This window comes from Cebidichthys violaceus, unplaced genomic scaffold, assembly GCF_023349555.1.
Source record: "Cebidichthys violaceus isolate CVI_PGR_0920_01 unplaced genomic scaffold, fCebVio1.0.p SCAF_144, whole genome shotgun sequence".
Lineage (NCBI taxonomy): Eukaryota > Metazoa > Chordata > Actinopteri > Perciformes > Stichaeidae > Cebidichthys > Cebidichthys violaceus.
The window spans coordinates 241,730-253,192 of NW_027176312.1; positions in this window are offsets into that span (position 1 = coordinate 241,730).

Genomic DNA, 11,463 nt, shown 5'->3' on the forward strand with positions numbered 1-11,463 from the left:
GCAACGCCGCACACACTAAAGACTGATCGGGGCCACGGTGACAGGGTTCGTGCGTGAAGCACCACTTATTTCTCACTTAAAATGGAGGGGAGACTTGAGTTGCAATACTTCTTCCATTTCTTTCAGTTACTCAGAGACTATTTGTGCTAGCAACCAAATCTTATATCTTGCTGCTAATTACGCAATGCAATTTAAATATGGTTATGTGACCACAATCCGAATCAGGTTTATTGGCCAAATATGCGTCCACGTACAATGACTTTGTATCCGTTTATCTCTCTCAAACTAATTACACAGAAATAGATACTAGGGACATTGAGAACAAAGCTGGACAGATAAGGGTAAAGAATAGACATGACTAATGTGCAAAAAAGTAGTGGAAAATAGGCCTATAGTAATTTAATTTTTCACTACTTTTTTGCACATTAGTCATGTCTATTCTTTACCCTTATATATGTATACACATATATATGTATATATACGTATATATAACAATTACCAATAATAAAAAAGCAACAAAACGTTGATATACAAGTAAAGTATTATGTAAGGTGTAAACAAAACAAATAGTGCATTGGTTATAGAGGATTGTCGCCAGTGTATAACTGGTGTTAAGTATTCATAAGAGTCAAACCCTGTGGGAAGAAACTGTTATTGTGTCTGCATTGTCTTTGCGTTTAGTGTTCCATAGCGCCTCCAAGAGGGGAGAAGCTGAAAAACTTTGTGTCCAGGGTATGAAGGATCTACAGTGTTGTTTCCTGCCCCTCTCCTGACTCTGAAGGTGTATAAGTCCTGAATGGAGGGCAGGCAGACAGCAATGATTTTCTCTGCAGTCTGTCCGTTACAAGGTTACAAGGTTATCTTATTGTCATTGTACAACAAGATTGGACAATGAAATGCAGATATTGCTACACAACAAAACACAAAAACACATGAAAAGGTGGAGAATTAATTAAGGAGTTTCACAGAGAAAAGAAGCTGCTTTGAAGTCTGGTGGTTCGACAGCTGATTCTTCTGTATCTCTTTTCAGACAACAGGGAACAGGGTGTGGCTGGGGTGGGTTTTGTCTTTTAATATCCTTTTAGCATTTCACAGGCTCCTCTTCTCACCAATATCACTGATGCTTGGTAGATGGGTACCAATGATGTTCTGGAGATGCACTCTGTTCCTGTCCTGTTTGGTGGCTGTTCTAAACCACACAGTAATGTGTTCAGAGAACAGACTGGATTATTGTGATGTAGAATTGTGTCAGCAGCCCCTGAGGCAGGTGAATCTTCCTAAACTGATGTAGGACATACATCCTCTGCTGGGCCTTTTTATATGATTGAGAGGAGGGAAGCTTACTTCAACAGCAGCTGTGGTATAGGTCCTGAAGTTGTTTCTAATCACTCTGACAAGCTGGACTGTTGATGGAGAATATGTGGTAACAAATGGAAGATTAGAGGACACCACTGTAGGCTTGTAATGTTTATATGTCTTGATACACTTTCTAAGAAAAGACCTAGATTACCACCTGCTGGCCAAATCAAAGAATAGCATCTTTGTGGCGTGTTTAAAATCCTCCTGTCTGGTACATATTCTATGAAACCTCAACAGTTGTGATTTAACTAAGCCAGCATAAGCGTGCTTCGGGTGGTAGCTCGTTTTGTAGCGCAAAGCATGAGTGTCTGTCTCTTTAAAGAAGACTTTAATGTCCAGTGTGTGGGTTTCCTGGAAACATGCACCTTTAAATGTGGTGGTATCCAAAAAATCCACAGAGGTCAAACTACTAGTAGATTTGAGTAGATTAGAGGTATTATGGTTATTCAGAGTGTTTAGAACCACATCAAAAATCCTCTCTCACCTCCAGATGTCATCTAAAACCTGTAGTAACATAGGGTTTTTTTTGGACATGATGCTAAGACTGAGGTTTCCCATTTCAGCCATGAAGATGTTGGCATATGCAGGGGCCAATTTCTTAGCTGTGGCTTTAATTTGTAGGAAACATCCCTCATTAAATTGAAAGTCATCCAAATATTCTGGGTTAGGGTTAGGGGGTCAGGGGATTGAATTCTGGCGCCATGTAACTGCATACATGAATACTTTGAAGGCAAATCACGTCAAAATCCGAGAGAGCAAATGAGATCCACGTGCGCACGTGTCCTGTGCATGCAAATCAAACAGCCACGCACATACATTACTTTGGTGCTTTAAGGTGGTTAGGTGGAAGGTTTCTTCCTTTTTTCTCCCCGTTAAAGGTTTTTTTTTTTTTGGGGGGGGGGGGGGGGGGGCTGATTCACCCCCGGTGTGTGAAGGAGTGATACCACAGGTCCTTCCTGCTGCTGTCAGGCTGCACAACCAGCTCCCAGTAGACCACACAACACCAACAACACTAAAAATCTGTGCAATAGAAACACACTGTGCAATAAAAATACCCTGTCTGTATATATATTTCTTAGTATTTTTGTATTTTTAGTTATACTTACTGTGGATCTTGAACATTTTGTACTTTTACCTATTACTTATTTACTTATTTATATTACTTGCTGCGGTTGTTTTTTACTCTGTATCTTGTGTGCACTGTCCACTTTGCTGCTGTGATCCTGTGAATTTCCCCACTGCGGGACGAATAAAGGATTATCTTATCTTATCTTATCTTATCTTACAACTCAGAGGTAATTTGTTCTGTAAACTTTTCAGAATGTAGAGGCTGATGAAATACAAAGTATGTTAATAGTGTTTTGAAATACAATAATTAAAAATGTGTTTCTCTTGTAAATAAACTGGAGTCAAGTTGCTCAGATTGATTTAAATTCCTTCCATCATTCTATACATACAATGTGTGTTTGATAGTCAAACCTCTTGTGACAAACAGCTCAAAGAAGCTCTTTGATCTTAATTGATTAAAACATGATGTGATCATATGTAATCATACTGTTGTGTTTACAGAAGTTAACAGATAAAATGTAGTTGTATAAACTATGAGCAAGAATTTGGACCCGGTCAAGGATCTGGAGCCAAGGTTAGGAACCACTGTTTGTATATTAACTGTTTGCGAAGTGAGTTCCCAAACTTAAATCAAGGTCGAGCAGGTTAAAGTTTTGCAAGCAGAAGAGCAGTGATAGTAGTCGTGCACCAGGGAATGCCCTTCGCGCTCACAGCATGTTTTTCTCCTCGCAGGCTGCAATTTTGCTCGCACGAGCATAGATATTCTGCGCGGAGTGATGTAAAAGCGCTCGCCAAAGTAAAATGCATGCGCTGCTGTTTAATTTGCACGCGCGAGACCTCTACACACGTGTAGATCTTATTTGCGCTCTCGGATTTGACAGCCTTCATATCAGAGTGTTTTACGTTTTTGTTCTGGGCGTTTTTTCAGCGGACAAAAGAAATACTTTTGTGAAAAGACAGCAGGCAGAATGGGCGGATTAGAGTTGGGATCCGGCTCTGGGAGGGGCATGAGCATTGCCATCGGTTGTTTATGTTCCTGGGTCACGGCGACTTGTCTGTCTGGATCTGAAGGGTGCACAGACCCTGCGCCTGAACCGTCAGAGTCGTCTGACTCTCCATAGTCGTTAAAGTTGCCATAACTGTGAGGACGACTTACCTCCCTTCATGTGGGGGAGGAAGTCAGTCCATTCCAGGTGCAGGCATGAACTATGCAGGATGTATCGCTTGGGAGTATTCACCCCTCCTGTTTGGGGAATTGGAGAATGAGACACCTGGGTCAAGCTAGCGAGCAGACTGGGGTGCTCTGTAGCTGTCCCTGGTGAAAGACTGCATCACTAGAGGCTGCTATGTTCCTAGCAGTGGTCTTTGAGTTGAATGGAGTGGCGTGTCCAGAGAGTAGTATGGGTGTAGTCTGAGGGTTAGTATGGATTAGTATGGATGTAGTCTAGACTACATCCATACTACATCCATACTACTCCGTTTTCGTTTGGAAACGGAGTTTTCAAATGAAAACGATCTCCGTCCATACAGCGTTTCAGCCATCGTTTCCGAAATGATCTCCGTCCACACCACACGCCTGGAAACGAATATCACGTGACTCTTCACGTACACTGGGCATGCGCCGATGTAAACAGGAAGTAGATTGTCGTATTTTGTAACTAAGCAACCAGAGTAGTAGTCTTTAATGATCGTTAGTATGTAAGTAGTAGTAGTATAAGTACGTGTTTGATACTTAAGATCTTCTCTCAAATCTTCCTCTATAAACTCAAACAGATACAGTTCGTGGAAAGTTTAATACGTTTTATTTTTCAGACTTAACGTTAGTTACAGTGCTGTGGGTCTCTCTCTCCCTCTCTCCGCTCACTGATCTCTCTCCCTCTCTCCGCTCACTGATCTCTCTCTCTCATGCCGCTCACTGATCGCTACAATAACAGCTGTTTCCTGACTTTAGCGTTTTTGAGCACTGTAAACGGAGGACTTTAGAAACGATCCCAAAGCCGGATAACTTTGAAAACTCCGGGTAGCGTATTCGTGTGGACGGACGGAAACGCATAAGTTTGGAAACGATGATGTAGACACCCGCGATCGACTACCAGGTTAATTTAAAGCGGACAACTGATTACAGGCATTGCTGACCTTGTTGTCTTTACTAGCAGCTGTTGTCCAGTTAAAGTCTGCATGTCTGGGAGGAAACAGCTGTTATTGTAGCGATCAGTGAGCGGTGTGAGAGAGAGAGAGAGAGAGATCAGTGAGCAGAGAGAGAGAGAGACCCGCAGCGCTGTAACTAACGTTAAGTCTGAAAAATAAAATGTATTAAACTTTCCACGAACTGTATCTGTTTGAGTTTATAGAGGAAGATTTGAGAGAAGATCTTAAGTATCAAACACGTACTTACGATCATTAAAGACTACTTTATTACTCTGGTTGCTTGGTTACAAAATACAACAATCTACTTCCTGTTTACATAGGCGCATGCCCAGTGTACGTGAAGAGTCACGTGATATTCGTTTTCAGGCGTGTGGTGTGGACGGAGATCATTTCGGAAACGATGGCTGAAACGCCGTGTGGACGGAGATCGTTTTCGTTTGGAAACAGAGTTTTCAAACGAAAACGGAGTAGTATGGATGTAGTATGGATGTAGTCTAGACTACATCCATACTAAAGGAAGTCGGCCATTTTGAATTTTATGACGTTTTTGGACCGTTTCATGGCATCGTACTTTCACGAACTCCTCCTAGAGAATAAACCCGATTGCCTTCAGATTTGGTCAGTATGCTCTTGAGACCTTGGCAGTGAAACGATACTCAAAGATCAAAAAGTTATCGAACTATGTGTCCGTGGCGTGGCGGCAAAAAAACACCATTCGCCATGAAACAGGAAGTTGTTGTAACTCGGCTGTACATTGCCTAATCTGCTCCAAATTTCTCAGATGTCATAACATCCTGACCCTGAACACATGTATATGACAATTTTGAATCATAGTAATAGCGCCACCTAGTGGCAACTGGAAGTTGTACGTTTTGTACTTTGACATCCTGCTCCTCACTGATTATTCCGATCCCTCTAAAGTTTCGTCAGAAAAGCCTTAAGATGTTGATAATGGTTCATTGTGAAGATTGTAAGAAGTTGTTGAAGGGCGGCGACATGGCGGCTCGGCGAATTTCGATCCTTCGCCATGAACGAATAAACTGATGTAACTCGACTCCGCATCATCAGATCTTTACCAGATTTCACATGTTTGATTAGACTCCAGGCCTGAAGACATCTGCAAGCCAATTTTGAATCATAGTCATAGCGCCACCTACTGGCAACAGTAAGTTAAAGTCTTTATACTTTGGCTTGTTTCTCTTAGTTGGAAAATCAGATCAACATCAAATTTGTTCCACACAAATGTAAGAAGTTCATAATGCCAGTTCTCTAAGCTTTTGATGTTTCGTCGAACGCCGTTGCCGTGGTAACGCAGTCTTCGCCGTGAAAAACGATGGTCATTTGGAGAGGTTAAAAAAGCTCGAAACACAAGCAAACTTGACACACAGATCACAAGGCCAAAATGTAGTTCTATAATATGATTTTATTCAATCAGAGTGTTAAATCGGCTCAATAGCGCCCCCTACAAAATTTCGACGAAGCAGCCCTCGCAGTACGTTTCACATAGATTAACAAAATTTGGTAGGCACATGTATCACATGTGGACTTAAATAAAAGTCTCTTGGGGCCATGCCCTAAACCCAACCGGAAGTCAGCCATTTTGAATTTAGTCTGAATTTCTAGTGTCGTTTTTTCAATTTCCAGGCGCTCTACTTTAACGAACTCCTCCCAGGGAATTAATCAGATCAACTTAGAATTTGGTCAGAACAATCTAAAGACCTTTGTGATGAAAAGTTACTCAAAGCTTGTTGTTTCGTGAAATGCCGTTGCCGTGGCGACGCATTCCTCGCCATGAAAAACAAAGGTGTTTTTGAGGGGCTAATAATACTCAAAACAAAATCAAACTTGTCACACACATTTAAAATCCTGACTGTAGTTATCTGATGTGATTTTAATGCTTCAGAGTGGCAACTCGGCTCGATAGCGCCCCCTACAATATTTTGACGATGCAGCCCTCGCAATACGGTTCACCTAGATGTATAACATTTGGTAAGCAGATATATCACATGTGGATTTGAAAAAAAGTCTTAGGGGTCCATGCTCTAAACCCAACCGGAAGTCAGCCATTTCTAATTTTGTATGAATTTCTCGTGTATTTTTCCCATTTCCAGGTGCTGTACTACGAACTAGTCCTAGGTAATTAATCAGATCAGCTTAGAATTTGGTCAGAACAATCTAAAGACCTTTGTGATTAAAAGTTTAGAATTCATCAAACATGGACTTGGTGTAGCAGCCATTTTACATGGTTCGCCATCATCCATCAAGCTGTTGTAACTCAACTGTACTTTGTCAAAACTGTCCCAAAGTTGACATGCTTGATTACTGTCATGATTTTAGGACATCTGCATGTCAATATTAACTCATAGTCATAGCGCCACCTACTGGCAACCACGGACGTAAGCAGGATTCTATAATTACAGCGGCCCAAACACTGAACTTAATAAAAGGGTTTGTGGTCACACCATGAGAAAAAGACTTCTCTGATCTAAATATGTGCAAACTAAGATGCTTGGAGAGCAAAAGTTAGACAAAAGTGGTTCTCAAACCATGTCAGCGGGCATTAGTATAAATGATCTGTCCAGAGCTTCTACATGAGAATCAAGTTAAATGTTATAATGAATGCTTCACACTACAATCTAAAGTTACAGAAGAGCTTAAAATGAAAACAGTGTTAAATTGAAGTGTTCAAGTAAAAGCAAATGACACTACTGTTCTGTTAACTTTCATGTAAGTCCAAATACAATCAGCAGGACACTGCAGGGAGTTGAACCCCATCCCAGTAAACTGACAGTTTGTTATGTTTCAAACATTGAAGCGCATTCACGCACATTCATTTTCTTAATGATCTTAACAGGCTTACATCTATGATTTTATTGGGGGTACACTTAAAAACATTTGAGGCTTAAGACCTGGCAACATGATCTTGCCACGCTGCTTGTCGACGCATTAAAAATCATCTAACTCGTGCACACGGTGTATGACGGTCACAGAAATGCATGGCCGCGTCAACCAGAGTCCTGCCAGTACCCTCGACGTGCGCGTAGTTGCGAGGGCCCGATCAATGCTGCTTGCAGCTTTAATTGATTTTGTTATCACATTTTAGCAGAAATTTAGTTCCACCCAAAAAAAACTTTTAATGTTTCATAAAATATCCTTCCTTAATTAATTTGTGGACAAGATCTTGATTTTTTTTGTTTATTTCAGTCGGTATTTTCAATTATGAGGACAAATAGACAGATCTAGAATTCCCTAGGCCTTAGATGGCATAACTGTACCATTTAATGAAAGATCTCTCACCACATGCTGAATTTTTTTGTTATTTGTTCAAAGTTAGTGTTTTTCATTGCGATGTCCCTGTGGTCTTCACACGACTACCATTCACTTCTGACAGGTCACATTCCTGTGGTGGGTAATAGAACCGATTTTATCCAAGTTCATTCCCAAAACAGACACAGTCACATTTTTCAATACATCTAGTTGCTTTGATCACCTCGTGTCTGCATCATCTGCCAGTTGGGATAATCTAAGTTCTCTACCCAAGGACACTATGCCTTGAAATTGACCGTTTTTAATAAGTACAACCATAATTTGTGTATCAAATCCTGGAGGTGCATTCAAAGGATTGGAAGATCCTCCATGATGGTGGACCAGGAACGATTTCCACGTCAAGCGAGGAGAGAGGACATTACATTACATTATGGTCATTTAGCAGACGCTTTTATCCAAAGCGACTTAGAATTCAGTATCTATCTACCGTAGACGCAGCTACGGGAGCAATTTTGGGGTTAAGTGTCTTGCTCAAGGACACATTGACATGAGACTAGCGGAGCAGGAGCCGGGGATCGAACCGCTGACCCTCTGATTGAAAGGCGGCCCTGCTCTCCACTTAACCACGGTCACCCACACACAGGACGCAAGGAATATATTGAAATGTGCCAAACCTATGCTTGTATTCACGCACAGTTGAGGGAGCCAAAATGGCACCAGTGTCAGACACTCTTTTTAGAAGTGGGCCATCACTTAGTTCAGAACTTGGATTTAATTGTCCCTTGAAGTAAAAATTACTGAAAAGAGCTGCTTGATTAAGTCATTTTATTTCAAACGTATAAACAAGCTTCTGACCCATTTCTTTGCTATTTTATGTTAGCTTACACAGCGTAATATTGCTAGCTTGGCTTTGGCTCAATGTTGTGTCCCATGTAAATGAAGAGGAAGAAATGAAGACAGTAGTGGAGAGGGTGAAAGGTGTGCAGGACTACACAAAACATCATGTGACAACAAGACACATGAAAATATTACATAGATTCTACCTTTGTAATAAATTGTTACATCAATTTAAAGCAGATATTTCTGCAGCTTGTTCTTTCTGTGAAACATAAAATTTAAATTTTTCACTCATTTTATGAATGTCACTCAAAAATTCTGGATTGAAGTTACTTTACTGTTTTATCTAAGTTTTAAGATTGACACCAATATTAGAAAACATGGTCTTGTTTCTGAATTGTAATATAGGTTCACAATCTATGAACAATGCCCTCAAGCTTATTGGTCTTGTCGGAAAATACTTCATACATACAGCTATGTTATGTATTTTTGTTTTGTTTCATAATTACCAGGTCTTGAAATGGTAATTTGTCCATATGACAAATTTTCTTTATACAATGGTAAATGGACTGTACTTGTATCTTTTTTCTAGTCTACCGATCACTCAAAGCTCTTTAACTCTACATGCCACCATTCACCCATTCATACACTGATGACAGGGGCTACCATGCAAGGTGCCACCTGCCCATCAGGACTATCTAATCATTCATACACCACAGAAACAGCCTATGGGAGCAACTTGGGGTTAAGTGTCTTGCCCAAGGATACATCGACATGGACTAGCGAAGCCGGGGATTGAACCGCCGATTGTTCGATTGAAGGACGACCCTGCTCTACCACTGAGCCACTGTCAGTACGATGTACTGTAATATTTGAAATATTTGAAATTTCTGAAATATCAGAAAAATCTGATTCGGGACACTGAAGGGAGTATGAAGACTATATTTCTTCAAAGAAGGGGTGAGAAAAGACAGCGAGAGAATACTGTTAGAGTTTGAGGAAGATATTCACCCAAAGATATCACTGGGATACATAATCTACATTGGGAGTTTGTACCAAAACCTATAAGATGCTTTAACTGTCAAAGCTTGGCCATACACTGCCCTGACATGTAAAGTAAAAAGGTGTGCAAGATGTGTCGAGGATCATGGGTATGAGCACTGTGGGAAAGAGGCAAAGAGGCAACCAAAATGTTACAATTGCGGACGCAACCAGCGTGTTGGTATATGGTGGATGTGAAGTAAATAAAAGGGAAGTAGAGATTCAACAGGTCAGAATGCAAAACCTGACCACATGTTCCTCCTCCTTCAATTGAGTGTTAAAAAAACAAAGTTACACCAAGCAAAACACTAAAAATGTCATGTCAATGTCATAACTTCTTACATATCTTTCAACTTGAACTCTTACTAATGAAGCTCTAGCGTAAGTTCAGACAGGAAGACTATACTCATGCATGCCTAAGCTTATTTACCATACATCTGCCGTCACTCCTCATGCATGCACACATTATTTCCTTGTTGTTATTGTTTGGGGCTGTCAATCATGATATCAGCTGTCTAGATCAGCTGGTCTCTAGCCAATAGCACAACGACACAAGGACATCATTAGCCTATCATCTTGCCGCTGTCTGTCTTTAAATATGACCGTCTTTCTACCTTCAGTAGTTCATGCTACTGTTGCGCAACCCTCCACCTCCCCATCTCCGCCCAATCTTCGCAGATTCATCAGCCTCATCATCCTATCAACCTCATCAGCCACCATCACCACCAGTGTCTGGACTCCACGGGGGGATTAATATTGTTGCCGCTCAGGGCAATCACAACTCGATCACAAATTTCCTAGTCGAGTTCAAGCGCCAAATAATTTCTGTGTAACTCATTAATGCATCATCTGTCATAATAAATGTTAACTACTAATCATTCACTCGTCTCTCCTGATTGAACTACTAATTTCTGCTAGCTAGCTTCAGCTTCACAACAGTGATGCTAGCCCACTGACCAATCACACCGCACGCTAATGCTGACGTACTTGTAGGCCACCGAGACAGCTCTGACAGGTCAAAGAATACGCCCAACATGTCAAACATGCTGGTCAGTCACCACTGGTCAGACTACATCATGTAGAGACAGCAATCAGGTTAATGTGGATCCCAGCTCATACCGGCATTGATGAGAATGAACTGGCTCATTCCCTAGCTCAGCAAGCTCTGAAACAGGATACAATCATGGATTTAGCTTTCAGTTAAGTCGAAGCTAAAGCAGTAATATGGAGCAATATCATGTCTGCTTGGCAAAAGCATTGGGATGAATTAAATAAAGGGTGTCATATACTATGAAATAAAGCAAAAAGTGGGAAGGATGAAAACAATTGGAAAAAAACTCCAGAGAGCAAACAATCATATCAAGACTGGGGTTATGGGACAGGACTAAATAAAACAATGCAATCATTGGCAAAACCCAATGATTGCATTGTTTTATTTAGTCCTAATCCATCAGATCTGTGTGGCTGAAGAAATGGTTGAACATTATCTGTCACTGCCAGAAGAATGAAACACAAAAGCTGAAGAATGAATTCAAGAAATGTGGGGTGAATATATTTATCATTTCAAAAGGAAAATATAAAGCCTTGTTTGATTGTTTTTAAGAAACTGGATTATTGAATAGATCATTTCGTTTGTTTGTTCTAAAAAATGGAATATGAACTCTGGCGCCCTCCAGTATAGTAGATGGCGGTAATGCGATTTTAACGACAGTTGCCACCCGCCAGTAAATAATTAAGAAGAAG